Raw genomic sequence first — 14,349 nt, 5'->3', positions numbered from 1 at the left:
GGAGGTGATGGCAGGCACCTCACGGGTCAGTTTGCACCACATTTACACACTTACCTGTGTCTGTAGACGGATGAAACTGTGATGGACTCGCTGGGAGCATGAGACTTGCAGACCTGTGTCTCGATAGATTTGTTGAAATAACTTTGGTAGGAATCTCCTCTTTGGTAGGTGCTGTTGCTTTGGATGTTGTTGAAGGGATATCCTTGGTATATTTGGACCTTGTTGTCAGCCTCCTTGGCAAGGTCAAAGGGAAAGTCTAGGAACAGTTCTTGCACCCACAGCCTTAGGAGAACCATCTTGGTGAGGGACCCTCTAAATTAGAGACCAAGGTGTCAGGGGAACTTTCTTTTCGATGTTTTGGCCTAACTCTTCTGGAAAGACAAGTTGCTAGTGTGCATAGGAAGGAGGTTTCAACAGGGCACATTGTGTTTTGCAAATCCACCTTGAGAGCCATGCTCATGGGAATCATCAGGGAGAAAATAAGTTCTTGGATGCAGACTGCATTTGACACACTAAGATAACTTGAGTCAAGTCGGATCCTGGCCTGTGATAGTTCTGCACAATGGGATTTTCATTAGTGTGAGAAGCTGAGCAGTATAGTCTGAGAACTTTTCACCAGAAGAGATCAAAGCAGGGGTGGATGGCCAAAAGCAATCTCATGAGAGAGGTGGAAGTCTTCACAACAGACAAAATGAGCACTGGACAGGTGGACAGAAATAGGGACTGGCTGCAACAGCAAGGAATGTCTCAGGGTAAAAGACACACACACACACACACACACACACACACACACACACACACTAACACAGAGAGAGGGAGAGAGAGGGGGGTTCCTTTCAGCTGTGAAAATGAAGCCTGCTTCCCATGAGCTGGAATTCTGAACTCTCAGAGGAGTTTGATTTTACCTCATGCAAAGACCCAGAAGTAATGATCAGAAAGGACTGGAGCCATGATTGAAGACTCAAAAGTTGTTGGCTTAGATATCCTTGGAGGCCCAATTTTGCTGGTGGAGTTATTCAGAGCTGCCTCCTCCTTCTTTGACTGCATAGGCAAGGGGACTTATGATTGCCCTTGTTATTGGCTTTTTCTGACTGGATGCTTGGAGAAGAGCCTTCACTCTCTTGAAAACTTTGCTCAGGACACTGGTGGAGGAAGTTGATGGCATGGACCTAAGAGAAAGTGTTGAGTACCTGTATTGCTTCTCACAAAACATCCTTAAGTCCTTAGAGTGAGCTGAGGACCCAGCAAGCACTTGAGAGCAAAGGGCATGGCATGTTCACACCAAGGCCTGAGAGTAACAGCAAGTGAGATCTGGAAGGGCAGTGTGAAGAGGTTGGTAAGATCAGGAGTGTTGAGGGTGCCTGTGAGATATGACAAGCCCATAGTACATGGTAAGCCCATAATCCATGGGCTTTTGCATTGGTCCCACTGTAATCGGGGCATGTTCTCTGTGTTGTCTTCACAGGGTTGCATTCCCTTTCCAGTATGGTCCATGGAAAACATGCAGAGGAAATGGCCCCACAGCATTGGCTGAGTGTTTATGTCGTCCAACTGAGTCTCCATCGAACTGTTGTGGTGTTGCTGACTTGCCCTAGGTCACCTGAGTTAAATGGTAAGGAACATGGGAATTGCTGCATGAATTCTAGGTGCCCAGGTCTTGGTGGAGCAGGGAACGGCTGCCATTGATTATGTCCAGGCCCTTCGGGACATGGAGCAAGCCTAGGGCCTCTGGGTTTTCCCATGTTTGGAGCTTCGGCCCATTGTTCCCTGGCAGTGGATTGTCAGTGTCCAGCAGTCCATTGCTATCACCAAAGCCTGAGCACTCCAGAGTACTGGAACCACTTGATGCAATGCACTCCAACGAGCTTGGATCTATGATGATTGCCAGTCAAACATTCCTTGGAAAAGCTGAACAAAATGAGTGAAAACTCTGTACCACCACTCTCATCGGAACTGAGGTCCAGCATCTTGGGTCTCACATGTGCTATGGGCGTCAGGCACAGGCTGCCCAAACACTCCATTGTTCTTGACTTCTTCGGGCTCTAGCCAGACTCTCCAGAGACAGGTGTGTGCTTGGCCTACTCTGCCAAAAATCCATGGTGTAGGACACAGCAGGCCCTTAAGCTCTGGTGGCTTGCTCCCTTTGCTATAGTGGAGATGCTTGGCAGATACTCAGTAGGTAGTCGTGCTAGGTCCAAGGAGAGGGCCCCAGCCATTGTGGAAAGTAGACTGTGAGGCAAAAGTAGCAGTGGTAGTGGCACCAAATCTTGGCTTTTCACATGGGAATATCAAGCAGTGGACTCAGGCTTCTCAGAAGCACTTATATGAATTTTAACCCTGTTGCATTGCTTTACTTAGTCAATAGAATGCAGGCTGCTGGTAGAGTGTAGCTTGACCCAGTAGCATGTAAATGTGACTGTGTGACTGTTGTCGGTTCAGGTGGTGAACAGAAGGCTCTGTGTCCCTGGCAGCTTGGAAGTTTCCCGGGGGATTGGCTAGGAAATAGAGGAGGAGCTAACCTTTGGAGGTGATGGCAGGCACCTCACGGGTCAGTTTTCACCACATTTACACACTTACCTGTGTCTCTTGACGGATGAAACTTTGATGGACTCGCTGGGAGCATGAGACTTGCAGACCTGTGTCTCAATAGATTTGTTGAAATAATTTTTGTAGGAATCTCCTCTTTGGTAGGTGCTGTTGCTTTGGATGTTGTTGAAGGGATATCCTTGGTATATTTGGACCTTGTTGTCAGCCTCCTTGGCAAGGTCAAAGGGAAATGCTAGGAACAGTTCTTGCACCCACAGCCTTAGGAGAACCATCTTGGTGAGGGACCCTCTAAATTAGAGACCAAGGTGTCATGGGACCTTTCTTTTCGAAGTTTTGGCCTAACTCTTCTTGAAAGACAAGTGTCTAGTGTGCATAGGAGGGAGGTTTCAACGGGGCACATCGTGTTTTGCAAATCCACGTTGAGAGCCATGCTCATGGGAATCATCAGGGAGAAAATAAGTTCTTGGATGCAGACTGCATTTGACACACTAAGATAACTTGAGTCAAGTCGGATCCTGGCCTGTGATAGTTCTGCACAATGGGATTTTCATTAGTGTGAGAAGCTGAGCAGTATAGTCTGAGAACTTTTCACCAGAAGAGATCAAAGCAGGGGTGGATGGCCAAAAGCAATCTCATGAGAGAGGTGGAAGTCTTCACAACAGACAAAATGAGCACTGGATAGGTGGACAGAAATAGAGACTGGCTGCCACAGCAAGGAATGTCTCAGGGTAAAAGACACACACACACACACACACACACACACACACACACACACACACACACACTAACACAGAGAGAGGGAGAGAGAGGGGGGTTCCTTTCAGCTGTGAAAATGAAGCCTGCTTCCCATGAGCTGGAATTCTGAACTCTCAGCGGAGTTTGATTTTACCTCATGCAAAGACCCAGAAGTAATGATCAGAGAAGGACTGGAGCCATGATTGAAGGCTCTAAAGTTGCTGGCTTAGATATCCTTGGAGGCCCAATTTTGCTGGTGGACTTATTCAGAGCTGCCTCCTCCTTCTTTGTCAGCATAGGCAAGGGGACCTATGATTGCCCTTGTTATTGGCTTTTTTCTGATTGGATGCTTGGAGAAGAGCCTTCATTCCCTTGAAAACTTTGCTCAGGACACTGGTGGAAGAAGTTGATGGCATGGACCTAAGAGAAAGTGTTGAGTATCGGTATTGCAGCTCACATATCATCCTTAAGTCCTTAGAATGAGCTGAGGACCCAGCAAGCACTTTAGAGCAAAGGGCATGGCATGTTCACATACAAAGCCTGAGAGTAACAGCAAGTGAGATCTGGAAGGGCAGTGTGAAGAGGTTGGTAAGAGCAGGAGTGTTGAGGGTGCCTGTGAGATATGACAAGCCCATAGTACATGTTAAGCCCACAATCCATGTGGTTTTGCATTGGTCCCACTGTAATCGGGGCATGTTCTCTGTATTGTCTTCACAGGGTTGCATTCCCTTTCCAGTATGGTCCATAGAAAACATGCAGAGGAAATGGCCCCACAGCATTGGCTAAGAGTTTATTTCGTCCAACTGAGTCTCCATTGAACTGTTGTGGTGTTGCTGACTTGCCCTAGGTCACCTGAGTTAAATGGTAAGGAACATGGGAATTGCTGCATGAATTCTAGGTGCCCAGGTCTTGGTGGAGCAGGGAACTGCTGCCATTGATTATGTCCAGGCCCTTCGGGACATGGAGCATGCCTAGGGCCTCTGGTTTCTCCCATGTTTGGAGCTTCGGCCCATTGTTCCCTGGCAGTGGATTGTCAGTGTCCAGCAGTCCATTGCTCTCCCCAAAGCCAGAGCAATCCAGAGTACTGGAACCACTTGATGCAATGCACTCCACCGAGCTTGGATCTATGATGATTCCCAGTCAAACATTCCTTGGAAAAGCTGAACAAAATGAGTGAAAACTCTGTACCGCCACTCTCATCGGAACTGATGTCCAGCATCTTGGGTCTCCCAGGTACTATGGGCGTCAGGAACAGGCTGCCCAAACACTCCATTGTTCTTGACTTCTTCGGGCTCTAGCCAGACTCTCCAGAGACAGGTGTGTGCTTGGCCTACTCTGCCAATAATCCATGGTGTAGGACACAGCAGGTCCTTAAGCACTGGTGGCTTCCTCCCTTTGCTGTAGTGGAGATGCTTGGCAGATACTCAGTAGGTAGTCATGCTAGGTCCAAGGAGAGGGCCCCAGCCATTGTGGAAAGTAGACTGTGAGGCAAATGTAGCAGTGGCAGTGGCACCAAATCTTGGCTTTTCACATGGGAATATCAAGCAGTGGCCTCAGGCTTCTCAGAAGCACTTATATGAATTTTAACCCTGTTGTATTGCTTTACGTAGTCAATAGAATGCAGGCTGCTGGTAGAGTGTAGCTTGACCCAGTAGCATGTAAACGGGACTGTGTGACTGTTGTCAGTTCAGGTGGTGAACAGAAGGCTCTGTGTCCCTGGCAGCTTGGAAGTTTCCCGGGCGATTGGCTAGGAAATAGAGAAGGAGCTAAGCCTTGGAGGTGATGGCAGGCACCTCACGGGTCAGTTTGCACCACATTTACACACTTACCTGTGTCTGTAGACGGATGAAACTTTGATGGACTCGCTGGGAGCATGAGACTTGCAGACCTGTGTCTCGATAGATTTGTTGAAATAATTTTTGTAGGAATCTCCTCTTTGGTAGGTGCTGTTGCTTTGGATGTTGTTGAAGGGATATCCTTGGTATATTTGGACCTTGTTGTCAGCCTCCATGGCAAGGTCAAAGGGAAAGTCTAGGAACAGTTCTTGACCCCACAGCCTTAGGAGAACCATCTTGGTGAGGGACCCTCTAAATTAGAGACCAAGGTGTCATGGTACCTTTCTTTTCGATGTTTTGGCCTAACTCTTCTTGAAAGACAAGTTGCTAGTGTGCATAGGAAGGAGGTTTCAACAGGGCACATCGTTTTTTGCAAATCCACCTTGAGAGCCATGCTCATGGGAATCATCAGGGAGAAAATACGTTCTTGGATGCAGACTGCATTTGACACACTAAGATAACTTGAGTCAAGTCGGATCCTGGCCTGTGATAGTTCTGCACAATGGGATTTTCATTAGTGTGAGAAGCTGAGCAGTATAGTCTGAGAACTTTTCACCAGAAGAGATCAAAGCAGGGGTGGATGGCCAAAAGCAATCTCATGAGAGAGGTGGAAGTCTTCACAACAGACAAAATGAGCACTGGACAGGTGGACAGAAATAGGGACTGGCTGCCACAGCAAGGAATGTCTCAGGGTAAAAGACACACACACACACACACACACACACACACACACACACACACACACTAACACAGAGAGAGGGAGAGAGAGGGGGGTTCCTTTCAGCTGTGAAAATGAAGCCTGCTTCCCATGAGCTGGAATTCTGAACTCTCAGAGGAGTTTGATTTTACCTCATGCAAAGACCCAGAAGTAATGATCAGAGAAGGACTGGAGCCATGATTGAAGGCTCAAAAGTTGTTGGCTTAGATATCCTTGGAGGCCCAATTTTGCTGGTGGAGTTATTGAGAGCTGCCTCCTCCTTCTTCGACTGCATAGGCAAGGGGACCTATGATTGCCCTTGTTATTGGCTTTTTCTGACTGCATGCTTGGAGAAGAGCCTTCACTCTCTTGAAAACTTTGCTCAGGACACTGGTGGAGGAAGTTGATGGCATGGACCTAAGAGAAAGTGTTGAGTACCTGTATTGCTTCTCACAAATCATCCTTAAGTCCTTAGAGTGAGCTGAGGACCCAGCAAGCACTTGAGAGCAAAGGGCATGGCATGTTCACACCAAGGCCTGAGAGTAACAGCAAGTGAGATCTGGAAGGGCAGTGTGAAGAGGTTGGTAAGATCAGGAGTGTTGAGGGTGCCTGTGAGATATGACAAGCCCATAGTACATGGTAAGCCCATAATCCATGGGCTTTTGCATTGGTCCCACTGTAATCGGGGCATGTTCTCTGTGTTGTCTTCACAGGGTTGCATTCCCTTTCCAGTATGGTCCATGGAAAACATGCAGAGGAAATGGCCCCACAGCATTGGCTGAGTGTTTATTTCGTACAACTGAGTCTCCATCGAACTGTTGTGGTGTTGCTGACTTGCCCTAGGTCACCTGAGTTAAATGGTAAGGAACATGGGAATTGCTGCATGAATTCTAGGTGCCCAGGTCTTGGTGGAGCAGGGAACGGCTGCCATTGATTATGTCCAGGCCCTTCGGGACATGGAGCAAGCCTAGGGCCTCTGGGTTTTCCCATGTTTGGAGCTTCGGCCCATTGTTCCCTGGCAGTGGATTGTCATTGTCCAGCAGTCCATTGCTATCACCAAAGCCTGAGCACTCCAGAGTACTGGAACCACTTGATGCAATGCACTCCAACGAGCTTGGATCTATGATGATTGCCAGTCAAACATTCCTTGGAAAAGCTGAACAAAATGAGTGAAAACTCTGTACCGCCACTCTCATCGGAACTGAGGTCCAGCCCCTTTGGTCTCACAGGTGCTATGGGCGTCAGGCACAGGCTGCCCAAACACTCCATTGTTCTTGACTTCTTCGGGCTCTAGCCAGACTCTCCAGAGACAGGTGTGTGCTTGGCCTACTCTGCCAATAATCCATGGTGTAGGACACAGCAGGTCCTTAAGCACTGGTGGCTTACTCCCTTTGCTGTAGTGGAGATGCTTGGCAGATACTCAGTAGGTAGTCCTGCTAGGTCCAAGGAGAGGGCCCCAGCCATTGTGGAAAGTAGACTGTGAGGCAAAAGTAGCAGTGGCAGTGGCACCAAATCTTGGCTTTTCACATGGGAATATCAAGCAGTGGAGGCAGGCTTCTCAGAAGCACTTATATGAATTTTAACTCTGTTGCGTTGCTTTACGTAGTCAATAGAATGCAGGCTGCTGGTAGAGTGTAGCTTGACCCAGTAGCATGTAAACGGGACTGTGTGACTGTTGTCGGTTCAGGTGGTGAACAGAAGGCTCTGTGTCCCTGGCAGCTTGGAAGTTTCCCGGGCGATTGGCTAGGAAATAGAGAAGGAGCTAAGCCTTGGGGTGATGGCAGACACCTCACGGGACAGTTTGCACCACATTTACACACTTACCTGTGTCTGTAGACGGATGAAACTTTGATGGACTCGCTGGGAGCATGAGACTTGCAGACCTGTGTCTCCATAGATTTGTTGAAATAATTTTTGTAGGAATCTCCTCTTTGGTAGGTGCTGTTGCTTTGGATGTTGTTGAAGGGATATCCTTGGTATATTTGGACCTTGTTGTCAGCCTCCTTGGCAAGGTCAAAGGGAAAGTCTAGGAACAGTTCTTGCACCCACAGCCTTAGGAGAACCATCTTGGTGAGGGACCCTCTAAATTAGAGACCAAGGTGTCATGGGACCTTTCTTTTCGATGTTTTGGCCTAACTCTTCTGGAAAGACAAGTTGCTAGTGTGCATAGGAAGGAGGTTTCAACAGGGCACATCGTGTTTTGCAAATCCACCTTGAGAGCCATGTTCATGGGAATCATCAGGGAGAAAATAAGTTCTTGGATGCAGACTGCATTTGACACACTAAGATAACTTGAGTCAAGTCGGATCCTGGCCTGTGATAGTTCTGCACAATGGGATTTTCATTAGTGTGAGAAGCTGAGCAGTATAGTCTGAGAACTTTTCCTCAGAAGAGATCAAAGCAGGGGTGGATGGCCAAAAGCAATCTCATGAGAGAGGTGGAAGTCTTCACAACAAACAAAATGAGCACTGGACAGGTGGACAGAAATAGGGACTGGCTGCAACAGCAAGGAATGTCTCAGGGTAAAAGACACACACACACACACACACACACACACACACTAACACAGAGAAAGGGAGAGAGAGGGGGGTTCCTTTCAGCTGTGAAAATGAAGCCTGCTTCCCATGAGCTGGAATTCTGAACTCTCAGAGGAGTTTGATTTTACCTCATGCAAAGACCCAGAAGTAATGATCAGAAAGGACTGGAGCCATGATTGAAGGCTCAAAAGTTGTTGGCTTAGATATCCTTGGAGGCCCAATTTTGCTGGTGGAGTTATTCAGAGCTGCCTCCTCCTTCTTCGACTGCATAGGCAAGGGGATTTATGATTGCCCTTGTTATTGGCTTTTTCTGACTGGATGCTTGGAGAAGAGCCTTCACTCTCTTGAAAACTTTGCTCAGGACACTGGTGGAGGAAGTTGATGGCATGGACCTAAGAGAAAGTGTTGAGTACCTGTATTGCTTCTCACAAATCATCCTTAAGTCCTTAGAGTGAGCTGAGGACCCAGCAAGCACTTGAGAGCAAAGGGCATGGCATGTTCACACCAAGGCCTGAGAGTAACAGCAAGTGAGATCTGGAAGGGCAGTGTGAAGAGGTTGGTAAGATCAGGAGTGTTGAGGGTGCCTGTGAGATATGACAAGCCCATAGTACATGGTAAGCCCATAATCCATGGGCTTTTGCATTGGTCCCACTGTAATCGGGGCATGTTCTCTGTGTTGTCTTCACAGGGTTGCATTCCCTTTCCAGTATGGTCCATGGAAAACATGCAGAGGAAATGGCCCCACAGCATTGGCTGAGTGTTTATTTCGTACAACTGAGTCTCCATCGAACTGTTGTGGTGTTGCTGACTTGCCCTAGGTCACCTGAGTTAAATGGTAAGGAACATGGGAATTGCTGCATGAATTCTAGGTGCCCAGGTCTTGGTGGAGCAGGGAACGGCTGCCATTGATTATGTCCAGGCCCTTCGGGACATGGAGCAAGCCTAGGGCCTCTGGGTTTTCCCATGTTTGGAGCTTCGGCCCATTGTTCCCTGGCAGTGGATTGTCAGTGTCCAGCAGTCCATTGCTATCACCAAAGCCTGAGCACTCCAGAGTACTGGAACCACTTGATGCAATGCACTCCAACGAGCTTGGATCTATGATGATTGCCAGTCAAACATTCCTTGGAAAAGCTGAACAAAATGAGTGAAAACTCTGTACCGCCACTCTCATCGGAACTGAGGTCCAGCCCCTTGGGTCTCACAGGTGCTATGGGCGTCAGGCACAGGCTGCCCAAACACTCCATTGTTCTTGACTTCTTCGGGCTCTAGCCAGACTCTCCAGAGACAGGTGTGTGCTTGGCCTACTCTGCCAAAAATCCATGGTGTAGGACACAGCAGGCCCTTAAGCTCTGGTGGCTTGCTCCCTTTGCTATAGTGGAGATGCTTGGCAGATACTCAGTAGGTAGTCGTGCTAGGTCCAAGGAGAGGGCCCCAGCCATTGTGGAAAGTAGACTGTGAGGCAAAAGTAGCAGTGGCAGTGGCACCAAATCTTGGCTTTTCACATGGGAATATCTGGCAGTGGACTCAGGCTTCTCAGAAGCACTTATATGAATTTTAACCCTGTTGCATTGCTTTACGTAGTCAATAGAATTCAGGCTGCTGGTAGAGTGTAGCTTGACCCAGTAGCATGTAAACTGGACTGTGTGACTGTTGTCTGTTCAGGTGGTGAAAAGAAGGCTCTGTGTCCTTGGCAGCTTGGAAGTTTCCCTGGGGATTGGCTAGGAAATAGAGAATGAGCTACCCCTTGGAGGTGATAGCAGGCACCTCACGGGTCAGTTTGCACCACATTTACACACTTACCTGTGTCTGTAGACGGATGAAACTTTGATGGACTCACTGGGAGCATGAGACTTGCAGACCTGTGTCTCGATAGATTTGTTGAAATAATTTTTGTAGGAATCTCCTCTTTGGTAGGTGCTGTTGCTTTGGATGTTGTTGAAGGGATATCCTTGGTATATTTGGACCTTGTTGTCAGCCTCTTTGGCAAGGTCAAAGGGAAAGTCTAGGAACATTTCTTGCACCCACAGCCTTAGGAGAACCATCTTGGTGAGGGACCCTCTAAATTAGAGACCAAGGTGTCATGGGACCTTTCTTTTCGATTTTTTGGCCTAACTCTTCTTGAAAGACAAGTTGCTAGTGTGCATAGGAGGGAGGTTTCAACAGGGCACATCGTGTTTTTCAAATCCACCTTGAGAGTCATGCTCATGGGAATCATCAGGGAGAAAATAAGTTCTTGGATGCAGACTGCACTTGACACACTAAGATAATTGAGTCAAGTCGGATCCTGGCCTGTGATAGTTTTGCACAATGGGATTTTCATTAGTGTGAGAAGCTGAGCAGTATAGTCTGAGAACTTTTCACCAGAAGAGATCAAAGCAGGGGTGGATGGCCAAAAGCAATCTCATGAGAGAGGTGGAAGTCTTCACAACAGACAAAATGAGCACTGGACAGGTGGACAGAAATAGGGACTGGCTGCCACAGCAAGGAATGTCTCAGGGTAAAAGACACACACACAAACACACACACACACACACTAACACAGAGAGAGGGAGAGAGAGGGGGGTTCCTTTCAGCTGTGAAAATGAAGCCTGCTTCCCATGAGCTGGAAATCTGAACTCTCAGAGGAGTTTGATTTTACGTCATGCAAAGACCCAGAAGTAATGATCAAAGAAGGACTGGAGCCATGATTGAAGACTCAAAAGTTGTTGGCTTAGATATCCTTGGAGGCCCAATTTTGCTGGTGGACTTATTCAGAGCTGCCTCCTCCTTCTTCAACTGCATAGGCAAGGGGACCTATGATTGCCCTTGTTATTGGATTTTTCTGACTGGATGCTTGGAGAAAAGCCTTCATTCCCTAGAAAACTTTGCTCAGGACACTGGTGGAGGAAGTTGATGGCATGGACCTAAGAGAAAGTGTTCAGTACCTGTATTGCAACTCACATATCATCCTTAAGCCCTTAGAGTGAGCTGAGGACCCAGCAAGCACTTGAGAGCAAAGGGCATGGCATGTTCACATCCAAGGCCTGAGAGTAACAGCAAGTGAGATCTGGAAGGGCAGTGTGAAGAGGTTGGTAAGAGCAGGAGTGTTGAGGGTGCCTGTGAGATATGACAAGCCCATAGTACATGGTAAGCCCATAATCCATGTGGTTTTGCATTGGTCCCACTGTAATCGGGGCATGTTCTTTGTGTTGTCTTCACAGGGTTGCATTCCCTTTCCAGTATGGTCCATGGAAAACATGCAGAGGAAATGGCCCCACAGCATTGGCTGAGTGTTTATGTCGTCCAACTGAGTCTCCATCGAACTGTTGTGGTGTTGCTGACTTGCCCTAGGTCACCTGAGTTAAATGGTAAGGAACATGGGAATTGCTGCATGAATTCTAGGTGCCCAGGTCTTGGTGGAGCAGGGAACGGCTGCCATTGATTATGTCCAGGCCCTTCGGGACATGGAGCATGCCTAGGGCCTCTGGTTTCTCCCATGTTTGGAGCTTCGGCCCATTGTTCCCTGGCAGTGGATTGTCAGTGTCCAGCAGTCCATTGCTCTCCCCAAAGCCAGAGCAATCCAGAGTACTGGAACCACTTGATGCAATGCACTCCAACTAGCTTGGATCTATGATGATTCCCAGTCAAACATTCCTTGGAAAAGCTGAACAAAATGAGTGAAAACTCTGTACCGCCACTCTCATCGGAACTGAGGTCCAGCATCTTGGGTCTCCCAGGTGCTATGGGCGTCAGGCACAGGCTGCCCAAACACTCCATTGTTCTTGACTTCTTCGGGCTCTAGCCAGACTCTCCAGAGACAGGTGTGTGCTTGGCCTACTCTGCCGAAAATCCATGGCGTAGGACACAGCAGGTCCTTAAGCTCTGGTGGCTTGCTCCCTTTGCTGTAGTGGAGATGCTTGGCAGATACTCAGTAGGTAGTCATGCTAGGTCCAAGGAGAGGGCCCCAGCCATTGTGGAAAGTAGACTGTGAGGCAAAAGTAGCAGTGGCAGTGGCACCAAATCTTGGCTTTTCACATGGGAATATCAAGCAGTGGACTCAGGCTTCTCAGAAGCACTTATATGAATTTTAACCCTGTTGCATTGCTTTACTTAGTCAATAGAATGCAGGCTGCTGGTAGAGTGTAGCTTGACCCAGTAGCATGTAAATGTGACTGTGTGACTGTTGTCGGTTCAGGTGGTGAACAGAAGGCTCTGTGTCCCTGGCAGCTTGGAAGTTTCCCGGGCGATTGGCTAGGAAATAGAGAAGGAGCTAAGCCTTGGAGGTGATGGCAGGCACCTCACGGGTCAGTTTGCACCACATTTACACACTTACCTGTGTCTGTAGACGGATGAAACTTTGATGGACTCACTGGGAGCATGAGACTTGCAGACCTGTGTCTCGATAGATTTGTTGAAATAATTTTTGTAGGAATCTCCTCTTTGGTAGGTGCTGTTGCTTTGGATGTTGTTGAAGGGATATCCTTGGTATATTTGGACCTTGTTGTCAGCCTCTTTGGCAAGGTCAAAGGGAAAGTCTAGGAACAGTTCTTGCACCCACAGCCTTAGGAGAACCATCTTGGTGAGGGACCCTCTAAATTAGAGACCAAGGTGTCATGGGACCTTTCTTTTTGATTTTTTGGCCTAACTCTTCTTGAAAGACAAGTTGCTAGTGTGCATAGGAGGGAGGTTTCAACAGGGCACATCGTGTTTTTCAAATCCACCTTGAGAGTCATGCTCATGGGAATCATCAGGGAGAAAATAAGTTCTTGGATGCAGACTGCACTTGACACACTAAGATAACTTGAGTCAAGTCGGATCCTGGCCTGTGATAGTTTTGCACAATGGGATTTTCATTAGTGTGAGAAGCTGAGCAGTATAGTCTGAGAACTTTTCACCAGAAGAGATCAAAGCAGGGGTGGATGGCCAAAAGCAATCTCATGAGAGAGGTGGAAGTCTTCACAACAGACAAAATGAGCACTGGACAGGTGGACAGAAATAGGGACTGGCTGCCACAGCAAGGAATGTCTCAGGGTAAAAGACACACACACAAACACACACACACACACACTAACACAGAGAGAGGGAGAGAGAGGGGGGTTCCTTTCAGCTGTGAAAATGAAGCCTGCTTCCCATGAGCTGGAAATCTGAACTCTCAGAGGAGTTTGATTTTACCTCATGCAAAGACCCAGAAGTAATGATCAAAGAAGGACTGGAGCCATGATTGAAGACTCAAAAGTTGTTGGCTTAGATATCCTTGGAGGCCCAATTTTGCTGGTGGACTTATTCAGAGCTGCCTCCTCCTTCTTCAACTGCATAGGCAAGGGGACCTATGATTGCCCTTGTTATTGGATTTTTCTGACTGGATGCTTGGAGAAAAGCCTTCATTCCCTAGAAAACTTTGCTCAGGACACTGGTGGAGGAAGTTGATGGCATGGACCTAAGAGAAAGTGTTCAGTACCTGTATTGCAACTCACATATCATCCTTAAGCCCTTAGAGTGAGCTGAGGACCCAGCAAGCACTTGAGAGCAAAGGGCATGGCATGTTCACATCCAAGGCCTGAGAGTAACAGCAAGTGAGATCTGGAAGGGCAGTGTGAAGAGGTTGGTAAGAGCAGGAGTGTTGAGGGTGCCTGTGAGATATGACAAGCCCATTGTACATGGTGAGTCCATAATCCATGTGGTTTTGCATTGGTCCCACTGTAATCGGGACATGTTCTCTGTGTTGTCTTCACAGGGTTGCATTCCCTTTCCAGTATGGTCCATGGAAAACATGCAGAGGAAATGGCCTCACAGCATTGGCTGAGTGTTTATGTCGTCCAACTGAGTCTCCATCGAACTCTTGTGGTGTTGCTGACTTGCCCTAGGTCACCTGAGTTAAATGGTAAGGAACATGGGAATTGCTGCATGAATTCTAGGTGCCCAGGTCTTGGTGGAGCAGGGAATGGCTGCCATTGATTATGTCCAGGCCCTTCGGGACAAGGAGCATGCCTAGGACCTCTGGTTTCTCCCATGTTTGGAG

At 47.9% G+C, this 14,349-nt stretch overlaps 1 long non-coding RNA gene and 5 other non-coding genes across 6 annotated transcripts in view; all 6 read left to right on the top strand.

The window, feature by feature from the left end:
- Snhg14 (small nucleolar RNA host gene 14) overlaps positions 1–14,349 on the top strand; it is a 1,177,441-nt gene that overhangs the window by 684,128 nt on the left and 478,964 nt on the right. The window contains exons 61-64 of the long non-coding RNA NR_146211.1: positions 1,466–1,612; positions 6,528–6,674; positions 9,040–9,186; positions 14,065–14,211. This is a non-coding gene — a long non-coding RNA (small nucleolar RNA host gene 14). The remainder of the gene's footprint in view (positions 1–1,465; positions 1,613–6,527; positions 6,675–9,039; positions 9,187–14,064; positions 14,212–14,349) is intronic.
- On the top strand, positions 1,869–1,962 carry Gm22776. The gene has a single exon (XR_003947134.1). It is a non-coding gene; the product is annotated as a small nucleolar RNA SNORD116 (small nucleolar RNA).
- Gm25471 lies at positions 4,403–4,496 on the top strand. The gene has a single exon (XR_003947143.1). It is a non-coding gene; the product is annotated as a small nucleolar RNA SNORD116 (small nucleolar RNA).
- On the top strand, positions 6,931–7,024 carry Gm23313. The gene has a single exon (XR_003947122.1). It is a non-coding gene; the product is annotated as a small nucleolar RNA SNORD116 (small nucleolar RNA).
- Positions 9,443–9,536, top strand: Gm26502. The gene has a single exon (XR_003947121.1). It is a non-coding gene; the product is annotated as a small nucleolar RNA SNORD116 (small nucleolar RNA).
- Gm25350 lies at positions 11,955–12,048 on the top strand. Its single transcript, XR_003947091.1, has one exon. It is a non-coding gene; the product is annotated as a small nucleolar RNA SNORD116 (small nucleolar RNA).

Source organism: Mus musculus, chromosome 7, assembly GCF_000001635.26.
Source record: "Mus musculus strain C57BL/6J chromosome 7, GRCm38.p6 C57BL/6J".
NCBI classification, from domain to species: domain Eukaryota; kingdom Metazoa; phylum Chordata; class Mammalia; order Rodentia; family Muridae; genus Mus; species Mus musculus.
This window is presented reverse-complemented; position numbering and strand designations above follow the sequence as displayed.